Source organism: Oryctolagus cuniculus, chromosome X, assembly GCF_964237555.1.
Source record: "Oryctolagus cuniculus chromosome X, mOryCun1.1, whole genome shotgun sequence".
NCBI lineage: Eukaryota > Metazoa > Chordata > Mammalia > Lagomorpha > Leporidae > Oryctolagus > Oryctolagus cuniculus.
This window is the reverse complement of record NC_091453.1, coordinates 34,747,021-34,759,111: the sequence shown is the minus strand read 5'-3', so window position 1 is coordinate 34,759,111 and position 12,091 is coordinate 34,747,021. Positions and strand designations below refer to the sequence as shown.

Sequence of the window (12,091 nt, the reverse complement as noted above, 5' to 3'; positions counted from 1 at the left end):
ATTTGACCAAGGATTGAAGAGCTGTTTCTCCCACAAGTGTCATCACAGGAAGTCTCACTCTCATGTGGGGGTTGGAGGCAGGGAGAGGTGAGTAGAGTCCCCTAGGTGGCCCATTCATCCCCAGGACCTGCAGTATCAGAGCCCATCCTCCTCCCTAGTCTATAAGATCCAGGAGGGCAGGAGTCAACTCTGTCTTGGTCACTCTTCTATATCCAATGGCCAGCACAGTGCCCGAGTCATACTATTTGTGGAGAGTAAAAATGGATGACGGGCAGAAGGGGCAGGCAGGCATGCAGATGAAAGCTGATGGGAAGATCTTCTGGCCTTCTCCATGCAGAGCAGGCTCACCCTCTTGGAATCCTTGCCCGGGTGCATTGCATTCAGAAAGCATTCTCACCCAGGGACAAAGGATTAGAGAGGGGGAGCAGAGCAGAAGGCTCAGAAACTGCTCCCTGTATGTGTGTCTGTGCACATTTCACGTTCACAGCCCCATCCCTGCAAAGCATCAAGCACACACATCTGATAAGACAGAAGCCTCGCCCCAGGATATGCTTATGTGTTCGTGCCCCTGCACAGGTCACAGGACATGCTCTCTCAGACAAAACCTCTGAATGAAGGTGTACTGTGAATGGCACCTTTCGCGGCTCATACTTCAGACAGTATGTATGTGCTGGATATTTGTTGGGGAGTGGACAAGAAGAAGACTTGGAAAACCTGCATATGTGCACACAAAGGGCAACAGTCTTGTTGGAGGATCATACAGTAAAAGGGAGTGTATGATTCTCTTCCATTCCTCTGCTAATCTATAAATTTGTTGAGAGTAGCAAGTGGGTAAGTGAGTCCTACCACCTGCAGCATGTTTCCCATTACAGAGCGTGTGGTGGCCCAGTAAACAGGGACTAAAGAAAAAATTAACGTTCTAACAGGAGTGCAAGCCTGTCCACAGGCAATGCATTCATTCTCCCACAGGTGAGAATCCAGGGACCTTGGCTATCTAATCCACCATTGTATTTCTAACACCCAGTGCAAGATCTGGCACCTCACAGCAAACTCAAACATTTGAAAGAAGGTAAGGAGGTGGCAGAGGTGATGTTCAGGTGCACAGTCCTTACATACGTAGACAAGGCTCAGCCTCTTTGAATCCTTGAATAGGTGTGTTGCACTGAAACAGCACTCACACCTAGGTGCCAAGGATTTGAGAGGAGGAGCAGAAAAAAGGCTCAGGCACCTGCCCTTCATGTGTGTGTGTGTGTGTGTGTGTGTGTGTGTGTTTAGCCAGAACAGTTTTGTTCTTGTATATACCCAGTGTCATCTATAAGTGATTGTACAAAGAGACAGAGAAAGTTCTTTTCTGCAGAGTTCATCGTGGGATCTGAGACCATTCACACTTTGGTGCATGTGTTTTTAGGTGACAGTGGTAATGAGCAGTCTACACTGTGGCCCACTACTCTCAGGGCATGTAGGTGGAATGGCTGATAAGAGATTCCACTCTTCATCGACTGTAAGGGCAGGGACAAGGAGAGTCTTGTGTACAACCACACGCTCACTGCCCAACTTAGTATCCCCTCCAAGAAGAGGTGGTCAGTGGATGGGAGGAGGATAGAAAGGCACTGTATCCTATTCGAAGAGGAAGCTCTCGCTCTCTGAATCCTTGCCCAGGTGCATTGCATTCAGTTAGCACTCTCACCCAGGTAGCAAGGATTAGAGAGGGGGAGCAGAGCAGAAGGCCTGCATAGATTTAATGATGGGGCTCACTCTTCTCTATGCAAAGAATTTAGTTGCAATTGAATAGAAGGTTCTTGAGCTTTGCTTTAAAGCTAAAGTTCTTGAACTTTGCTTTAAAGGTGTCTAGCTGAACACATATTTTGTGTGAATATGTAACAAAGCCATAAAATTTAGTGTATTCTCAAACTTTACCATGCATCAGAATCACCTAGAGAGCTGGTAATGGGTTATGAATTCTTTAGATCTGGGGGGAGGGCCCAAGGTTTTGCATTTCTAATGAGTTCTTTGGAGATGCTAATGTTGCTGGTCCAAGAACTGCACTAAGAGAATGACTGACTCAATGGGAAAACCAGGGGCTTCAATATCCACAAACCCTGGTTCAAATCCATACTCTAGGGGTGGGTGCAGTAGGTTAAGCCACAGCTTAGGACACAGGCATCCCATACCAGAGTGCCTGGTTTGAGGCCTGGCTCCTCTACTTCCAATCTAATTCCCTGGTAAGACATCCTGGGAGGCTCAAGTGCTTGGGCCCCTGCCACTTCTGTGGGAGACTTGGATGGAATTCCTGGCTCCTGGCTTCAGCCTGGCCCAGCTCTGCCTGTTACAGATATTCGAAGAATGAACCAGTGGACGGAAGATGTGTGTGTGTGTGTGTGTGTGTGTGACTCTGCTTTTCAAATAAATAAATAAATCTTTTTTAAAAAAACCCAATCTACTACATATTAGCTTAGAGAATCAACCTGGCTTTCCCATTGTGTCGTGTAATTCTTCTGAAAAATGGGAACAATAAAGTCTACCTCTTAAATGGTGCCAAGAAAATGAAGATGACAACTAAAGTGGAACACAGTGGCTGGCACATAGCCATCATTTTTTCTTGCCTCCCATTTTATGTACATGCTTGAATGGGTTTGAATGCATATGCCTTTTAAAAGGGAAGGGAGGCTGCCACACTGTTGTCTGCAAGGGACATGTGAAAGGGAAGAGGTCTGCGTATCTGTGAGTGTGAGTGAGTACCTGCATGGAGGGAAGTGCACAGATTCGTTCTCTTCAATCCCTTCTGTGTGAGTAAGGAGTCTCTCTTTCAGTCTCACTAGATCAACAAAGTTCATACCCCTTCATATCAGGGTTGTAAAGAAAAATATCATAAGTTTCACTCTATTCTACTCTGTATGTATGCAAGAGGGAGGGGGAGGGGGAGGAGAAAAGGTAAAGACAAACCATAAATGAACATGTAGGAATGGAGTTATTGTGAAACAAAAAGTCCATCTCTCCTGTTCACATATGTTCACATGCCTGTATATGCTGGACAGCTGGCTATGAGCGGGCTTCCTTCGCATTATCCTTCTCCCATTCACACTGTTCGTACATAAGCACATATACAAGTATCTGTAAATGTGAGAGTCCTAACAAGCAAGTATACCTTCATTTAACAGCTACTTCAGGGAAGAACACCAAGACCCCTCAGTGCCCTTCCTGGGAGGTGTGAGAGAGCGGGGAAGGCTCTGCCTCCGTACACCGTGTCAGTGGGACTCTATGCATACAAGTCCACATCCACAGATGCTCAGTCTGTCCTGAGCGTCCTGCTGTGGTGTTTGGGGAGTGGGGATTAAACAGTAAACTCATTCTCCAGCATGCCCAGCAGAGATGCAGATGTGCACATGAGTGCAAGTGAGCTTCAGCTTCTTTTATGTACCCACTAGGCAGTATACTCAGGGGACCATGGCTGTCCTGTTCACTACTGGCTCATTACAGCCTGTCGGGTGCAGTTGTTTATTGTGTAATGACATGCACAGACAATGATGGACCACGTATATGAAGGTGGTCCATTAAGATTATGTCACTTAGCGATGCTGTAGCCACCTCAGTTTATGTAAATATACTCTATGATGTTCACACAATGGCAAAACTGCCTAGCAAAACAATTTTCATTATATATCCCTGGGGCTGACATGTAACTGCCAATAATTATTGGCAGGCAGGCAAGAGAGGGAGTGTACAGGTGCTCTGTCATCTTCCATCGGCAGATAAGGCTCATCCCACTCTAAATCCTTGCCCAGGTGCATTGCACATAGAAAGCACTAACACCAGGTATCAAGGATTAGAGAGAAAGAGCAAAAGAGAAGGCTCAAGCAGCTGGATCCCAAGGGGGTGTGGGTGGAGTGAAAGAAAAAGCTCACTTTTTGCAGCTGCATGAACAGATGAAGATAGGCTTAACAGGGATGAGGACAAGCTTGCTACATGGTAAGCCCAAGGCCCCAATGCTTTGCTCACTGCTGCAGCCTCAAACCCCAAGTGTTTTACAAAAAGCCCATGAAAGGGACTGGCAGAGGTAATAGGTGCCACCTTCTCCGTGTAGAGGACACCCTACATGAGTCCTTGCCCAGGTGCATTGCACTGGGATAGCACTTGCATCTTGTACTAAGGATTAGAGACACAGTCCAATTCACAGCTGAGAAAGAAGAAGAAGAGTCTTTGACTTCCCTTTCTCTCCTATCTCATATCAAATATATCAGGAAATCCAACCAGCCAACATTTTAAAAATATATCCTTATATCTGATCACTTTTTACCACCTTTACCACTACCCTGGTAAAGGCCTCCATCCATATCTCACTGGAATTCTTGCAGTGGCTTCTTAATCACTCTCCCTGTTTCTGTACTTGTTCCCTCATTTCACTGCACAACAGAACAATACTTGTAAAACAAAGGCATGTAAAATCCCTGTAATCCTGGTTTTGAATTGGAATTTATAAAAAAGAATTTATGGAGCCAGCGCTGTGGCAAATGGGTAGAGCCTGTGGCACCTGCAACCCATATGGACACTGGTTTGAGTCCCAGCTGCTCCAATTCTGGTCCAGCTCCCTACTAATGCACCTGCAAAAGCAGCAGATTGAAGAAATTCCTACTGTCTAAAGACGGGATATTTGAGCTCCACTGAAAATAATAATTACAATGGATTGAAAGATCAAATACTTCTTCAAGAAGTTAATGAAAAATGTATCATGAAGAAACTATGCATGGGTTTCAAAACATTTTTGCACCAAAATAAACATAACTTTTAATTCCATTTTCCACAAACTTCTTGAAATATCCTCATATACTTAAATCCATGAAGTTTTTATAATAGTTTCTGAAAAGTCCTCTTTGGAGGAAGCAAGTGGACTGACCATTACTTTGAGTACTGATAAAGAAAATCGAGCATTTATCCTGTCTTGCCTATTAAAACTGTACCACTGTGTAATCAAACAGTAGATAAGGGGAAGTTTTATTTTCCTAATACAAGTATTCCAGCTAATAAATGAAGACACAGTAACGGAATTAGAATATTATCATTTTAATGAAGTAATGGCTTTAGGAATTGAGCATCAATGGCAACTAACATTACAGAGAAAGAGAAAACCAGTCATTATGTACCTCTTGATGGAAATAATTCTGTCTTCCTTCCCCAAAATTAGACACAAATCTGATCAGGCTTCTAGATGCAACTATCAATTTATAGGAAATACAAACAAGGAAAAAGAACACGTAAACCATATCACAAGGATGTGATCAGAAAAATCTAGACTGTGGAAAACCTTATAGCAGAGATAGCCCAGTTTCTTCCAACAATAAACTCTAAAAGAAACAAAACAGAGATGAAGGGGGAAGGTATGAATCAAACAGACAAGATACCTATCAACCAAATGCAATACGTGGACTTTATTTGGATCCTAACTTCTGATATTTCTAAAACAATCAGAAATTTGAGCAATGGATAAATATGATGTGGTTAAGAAATTATTGGTAATGATTTTTAAGTGTGATAATGGTATGATGGTTATTTCTTTAAAAAACGGAGTCCTTACCTTTAGAGACATATACTAATGGTCAGCTTTCCCTTCTATCATATCTTACTACTTCCCACCCCTGCTGCAATGGCTCTTTGTTGTTCCTAGAACACAGCAGGTCTTCATGATTTCCCACTCAATACTGAAACATCTCCACCACCGTCTCTTTAGCAAATGCCCCCATCTGCTCCTTATCCCCTTTTCCTGCTTTAGTATTCTCCAGAGAACTTATCACAATTGCCATACCACTTATTTTACCAACTTTTGTTGTTCACCATCTGTCTCCTGACTCTAGGACAGGGATTCTCATTTTCTCTTCACTGGTGTGTCTCTGGTACATAGAGGAGTACCCAGCACATAGCAGATGCTCAATAAATATTTGACGAATGAATGAATGAATCACTGAATGAACTGGCTACAAACCTTGGGACTGGAAAGAGAATGGAAACGGCTAATACTCTGATTCATGTCTACATGAGTGTCTAAGAAGACAGGCCTTCACACATTTTCTTGTGCAAATAGGTGTACATATGGGAAGGCATGGAATAGTGAGGGAATTCTACTTTTTTATATCCTAAATGTGCGCATTAAGGAGCACATACAATTTGCCTCACACTCTGGGTTTCTGAGAATTACCTAGAAAACTCCCTTTCCATCATACCCATGTATAAGAATTCCAAGAAGGCTCTCTCTTCTCCTCTAGGTGCTAGCAAGGTGAGACCAGGTCAAAAGTATCCCCTTCCAAGCACAAGGGCCTGTAACTTTGTATAAGAGAAAGCTAAGTGAAATCTCTCTCCCCTGCAAGATCTGTGTACAACTGAGACAGGCGAAAGGACAGAGGGCAGAGCAGAAGGCGAGTCTTCCCACTGCCTGATTGCGGGTTCCTCTTTCTATGAGGGTGTCCATGTGTATATGTGTACATGCACAAGAGCGTGAGGAAAGCTGAGGCTCACCATCCTGCAAACCCTGCATGTGGGAGGGGTTTTCATAAAGCTCACCCTCCACCATGCAAGGGATGTGAGAGAGGGAGCAGGGAAAGGTTCACTCTCTTGGCATGATGTGTGGGCACACTCTAGGAAGCTGTAGCCACTAGCCTAGGGCTAGCATGTGGGCAGCAAGGCAGCCACAGGAGGAGCACGGAGTGGTGGGTATAAACCAACAGGGCATGCATGGGGGCAGGATGGTCATCTAGAGGGAGTGGCTGTTGTCAGTTATATATGTGTATGTAACCCACATACAAGACATATGAGGGGCTACAACCCTTTAGTGTGCATGTGTACCCATCCATACCTGTGCACTGGAGAGGGAAGAGAAGGCTCACTCTCCTGCAAGCCTTGGGTGTGGGAGGGTAATTAAGATTCCAACAGTCCTACACTCAAGGCATGGAAGAGAGAAAGCAAGTTAGGAGGTTTGCTCTCCTGTAGACTGTGTGTACCTGATGGCATGAGTGGGTTTGGCCTTCATGCTTTGTATAGATATGTGTGCTACTGTGCTCCAGATATGCTGTGAGGAGGAGTGTTTGTGTATACTCTCATATGTACATTCAGGAACATTCTTCTCAATAATCTGTTTTTGTTTTCCTCCCCTCTTTCTTTTGCATTATATTCCTAATACCAGTATAGCATTCATTACATTAAAAGCTCTAAGTGTTTTTCATATATAACTCATTTATTCTCATAAAATATCTATGAGAGAATGACCACTATCCTTATTTTACAGATGACACAGGGAGAGGATGTGTACTTGTCAGCCCAAGGAAGAAGCAGATTAGAGCAGAAGTAATGGAGATTGTATGAAACTCAGATTAGACATGTAATTTGAAAGTAGAGCCAACAAGAATTTGATACTATTTTAGACTTCAAAAGTAGAGGGAAAAAAGTACATGTCAAAATGAATCCAAAGACTTTAGCCTATTCAAATCATCCACACCCTTGACCTAAGCAATCAGGGAATGCTGTTTATTGAGTTGGAGAACAGAGAAAGTAGTAGGTATTTTTGAAGGAGGGAGAAGGAAAGCCAGGACTTTGGCATAGACATCCAAGGGCAGGTGTCTGGTACACAGTGGGACACAGGCATCTGGCATTCAGAAGAGAGATCTGGGCTAGAAATATATCAAGGGAAGTCATCCCCAGAAAATGGTATTTAGAGCCTCATGACAAGATGAGAACAAAAAGGACTAGTGAGAAGTAGAAAATAGAAGTTCAAAGACTGAGCCTATGTATCTCTCTCTAATGTTCAGAATTCAGGAAAAAGGGGAGAAACCATCAAGAGACTAAGAGAGGCTCATCAGATAAGAGGACAACCAAGAGTATGGAATCTTGGAAAGCATGTAGAGGCTCAAGGAAGGGGCAGGTGTTTGGTCTAGCAGTTAAGATGTTGGTTAAGAGACCCACATCCTACATTGGTTCAATATCCAGCCTAGTTCCTGACTCCAGCTTCCTGCTAATATATACCCTGAGAGATAGTGATGATAGCTTAAGTACTTGCAACTGCCAGGGCTGGACCAGGTGAAAGTCAGGAGCTGGGAACTCAATCAGGGACTTCTACATGGGTGGCAAGCATCCAACCACTTAAGTCATCAGCAGTTGCCTCGAAGGGTCTACATTAGCAAGAAGCTGGAATTGGGGTGAGGCCAGGGCACAAACCCAGGTGCTCTGATAGAGGATGTGGGTGTCCCAAGCAGTGGTTTAAGGGCTATGTCAAAATGCCTGCCCCATGGGAAGTACATATTTTTAAGAAGCTCATAGTCCTATAAATCAAGGTGAAAAAGATGATGGCTCAAGAGGCTTGCATAGACTAACGGGTCTTGGAGGAGTGGAGAACAGAGACATGGGAACAACAGGTATAGGAATAATGTTTACTTGTGAATCCTACAGATATTTTTTTAAATTTTATTTTATTTAATGAACATAAATTTCCAAAGCAGATATTTTTAAATACCGTAAATATTCACACTATTTGGTGCTATAAACAACTATCATTTGAACAGCATTTCACAACCTTTGGAAACAACTGAAACACAAAGGGCTTTTAATGTACAGACTAAGAAACTAAATTTATTAGCTGTAGGATAATTCTTTTAAGATTTTATTCATTTATTTATTTGAAAGTCAGAGTTACAGAGAGAGAGGGCACACGCACACACACACACACACACACAATCGATCTTCCATCCACTGATTCATTCCCCCAAATGACTGCAACAGACAGGGTTGGGCCAGGACAAAGCCAGGAGCCAGGAGCATCTTCTGGATCTCACACCTGCGTGCAGGGGCAGGGTCTCAAGGACTGCTTTCTCAGTCACATGAGCAGCCAGGACTCAAACCAATGCCCACAGCGCTGGCACTAAGATAATCCCTTTTTTAATTTTTTTATTTTGTTTTTATTTGACAGATAGACAGTGAGAGAGAGAGACAGAGAGAAAGGTCTTCCTTCTGTTGGTTCACCCACAAATGGCCGCTATGGCCGGAACTACCCCGATCCGAAGCCAGGAGCCAGGAGCTTCTTCCTGGTCTCCCACACGGGTGCAGGCGCCCAAGCACTTGGGCCATCCTCCACTACCCTCCTGGGCCACAGCAGAGAGCTGGAATGGAAGAGGAGCAGCCCGACTAGAACCTGGCGCCCATATGGGATGCCGGTGCCACAGGCAGAGGATTAACCAACTGAGCCACAGCGCCGGCCCTGATAATCCTTTTTTTTAGAAAAAAAAGATTTATTTATTTGAAATACTGCGTGGCAGAGAGAGGTGGAAAGACAGAGAATGAGGGAAAAACAGAGAAAGAGAGACCTTTCGCCGGTGCCACGGCTCACTTGGCTAATCCTCCGCCTGCGGCGCCGGCACCCCGGGTTCTAGTCCTGGTTGGGGCACTGGATTCTGTCCTGGTTGCTCCTCTTCCAGTCCAGCTCTCTGTTGTGGCCCGGAAGGGCAGCGGAGGATGGCCCAAGTACTTGGGCCGGCTCCGGCTTCAGATCAGCACAGTGCTGGCCATGGCAGCCATTAGGGGAGTGAACCAACGGAAGGAAGACCTTTCTGTCTCTCTCTCTCACTGTCTATAACGCTCTCTCTCTGCCTCTCTCTCACTGTCTAACTCTGCCTGTCAAAAAGAGAGAGAGAGAGAGAGAGAGGCCTTTCATTTGCTGGTTCATTCCTGAAATGGCTGCAAAGGCCAGAGCTGAGCCAGGCCAAAGCCAGGATCCAGGAACCCCATCTGGGTCTCCCACATGGGTACAGGGGCTAAGCAAGCACATGAACTATCTATCATTTGCTACCTTCCCAGGTGCATTAGCAGGGAGCTGGATTGGAAGTATAGCAGCCTAGACTCAAACCGCAGCCCATATGAGAGACTGGCATCATAGGAAGTGGCTTAACCTGCTGTGTCACAACACTGGTCCCAGTTGTAGGATAAGTCTTACTTTTTTTTTCACTTACACATCAATTGTTTGACATCACTAACTAAAATGCAATGAGCCAAATACATGTCCAGCTTGACACTTTTTCTTTAGTCTTCAATCTTTCTGGTCAATATTACAGCTTAGAAGTTGTCCACCATCCAGAAGTTAAGCTACTGCTGCTGAACATTTCTTTTTTCTAAGAAAGGCAGATTGTTTTTTATTTTTTTTTAATATTTACTTTATTTGAAAGGCAGTTACAGAGAGAGGGAGAGGGAGACAGAAACAAAGTCTCATCCACTGCTTTACTCCCCAAATGGTTACAACAGCCAGCACTGGGCCAGGCCAAAGCCAGGAGCCAGGAGCTTCATCCAGGTCTCCCATGTGGGTGGCAGAAGCCCAATCACTTTGGCCATCTTCTGCTGCTTTCCCAGGAGCAATAGCAGGGAGCTGGATTGGAAGTGGAGCAGCTGGGATGTATCCCAGCACCCATGTGAGATGCCAGTGTCCTAGGCAGAAGCTTAACACTCTGGGCCACAACACCAGTCCCAAGAGATTATTTTTTAGTTCTCCACATGCTTCATCACAGAAAGCAAATATTAATGGGCTGAAGGATTCTTCTCCCTTCCAGTGTACATGTGCATGTGCAGGTGTGTGTGTGTGTGTCTGTGTGTGCATATGCATGGACACATGCTTGTAGTCAGAGCCAATTTTTTTTAAAGTCTATCATCTAACAAAGCATGCTGGGGGGACAGGCACTTTGAGAAGGCATGCTGGGATCAAGAGTAGGCCACAGCTCAGAAGGCCTTGGCATCTCTCTGCCTTGCATGTGAGGCATGCAAGACAAAAATTCCAGGAACTTTTTCCTCTCTCCCCCACAGACAGATGATGTGCAAGGACGGAGCAGGTGTGGGATGCTAAGGAGTCTTGCTCTCCTAGAGCCCTCTGTGTACCACCTGTGTGTCAGGGAGCAAGGAGGGTGTCACTACACAAAAGCTCACTCTTGCCAACCAGATCCTCAGTCCTGGCTGCTTGTTGACAGGAAAAGGGCATCTGCTCAGGTGAAGGGGGCACTAGAAATTTCCATCTCCTCTAAGTTCTCCACATGGGAGTGGGACTGAAAATCTCACACTTCACCATGCAACTAGGAGGATGCACAGGTCAGAGGCTCAGACCCTGTGTGTGTGTGTGCTCACACATGCCTGCACATGTATAAGGAAACCCCAAGCCTAGCAACCCCTGTATTGTTGTGTGTATGTAAATGAGGGAGAGAAGGAAAGATTCTCGCTCTCCTACAAACCCCATAGGTAGGAGTGGAATTTGGAAACTTCCCTCTCTTATAGTCAAGTTATGTCAAAGGGAGGTTGATGAGCTGAAGATTCTTGCTGGCACTCTGTGCATGAGGGAAGGAGGGAGGGAGGAAGAGAGAGAAAGCCTGCAAACCTTAGGTGTGGGAGGAGGACTGCAAAAATTCACACTCCAACACTTCAGGCCTTTAAGTAGCCAGCAGGTGGGGAAGTGGGCGTGTCATAGGTCTAGAGTAGAAGGCTTGTTCATCTGCACATGTTGCATGCACCTGCTCAAGAGGAGGTTCACTCTGTAGCACTGCATATGCCAGCCATGTGTGGGTGCCACATCATGGCAGGAGTGAAGAGGATGGTGGGAGGCTAAGTGAGAAAGTTCCAGTCTGCACCCCACGATGGTATATTTCTGTACACATCTGTGCAGGAATACATAAGCAGGAAATGGGGCTCTGGCTCCCACACACATCCTACATTTGTGTCATCTGAGTGGTATGGTGTAATCTCAACTTCGGAATTCCTGGTTCTGTCATGAACAACTGTGTCTTATCTCTCTGTGCCTGAATCTCATCTATGAAATGCACATAGCAGTGGTACCTGATTCTTACTGGCATCATAAGAAATAACCAGGACAACATGACCAGTGGCAAGCTCCAGGTCTGGCACACCAGAAGTGCCAAATGTTGATCAGCATTACTGGCATCAGAGGCAACAAAACAGGTCTCTCTAGCGAAATGTCATTCAAAGATCCCCATAAATGCCCCTGACCCCAACTCGTCACTCTTGTTTAGAGCCAGAAAGGTGCTGTTAAAGGGTGATTCGTCTCAAACATTACTAAGTTCGAAAGTGG

General features: G+C 45.0%; 1 protein-coding gene and 6 non-coding genes across 7 annotated transcripts in view; all 7 read right to left on the bottom strand.

Moving 5' to 3' along the window:
• Window positions 1-12,091, bottom strand: part of CLCN5 (chloride voltage-gated channel 5) — a 176,531-nt gene that overhangs the window by 81,003 nt on the left and 83,437 nt on the right. The gene's annotated exons all lie outside the window — the stretch shown is intronic.
• MIR501 (microRNA mir-501) lies at window positions 355-413 on the bottom strand. Its single transcript, NR_162665.1, has one exon. It is a non-coding gene; the product is annotated as a microRNA mir-501 (primary transcript).
• MIR362 (microRNA mir-362) lies at window positions 1,138-1,196 on the bottom strand. Its single transcript, NR_162614.1, has one exon. It is a non-coding gene; the product is annotated as a microRNA mir-362 (primary transcript).
• Window positions 1,644-1,704, bottom strand: MIR500 (microRNA mir-500). Its single transcript, NR_162664.1, has one exon. It is a non-coding gene; the product is annotated as a microRNA mir-500 (primary transcript).
• Window positions 3,766-3,826, bottom strand: MIR502B (microRNA mir-502b). Its single transcript, NR_162667.1, has one exon. It is a non-coding gene; the product is annotated as a microRNA mir-502b (primary transcript).
• MIR188 (microRNA mir-188) lies at window positions 6,510-6,569 on the bottom strand. Its single transcript, NR_162563.1, has one exon. It is a non-coding gene; the product is annotated as a microRNA mir-188 (primary transcript).
• MIR532 (microRNA mir-532) lies at window positions 6,878-6,936 on the bottom strand. The gene has a single exon (NR_162678.1). It is a non-coding gene; the product is annotated as a microRNA mir-532 (primary transcript).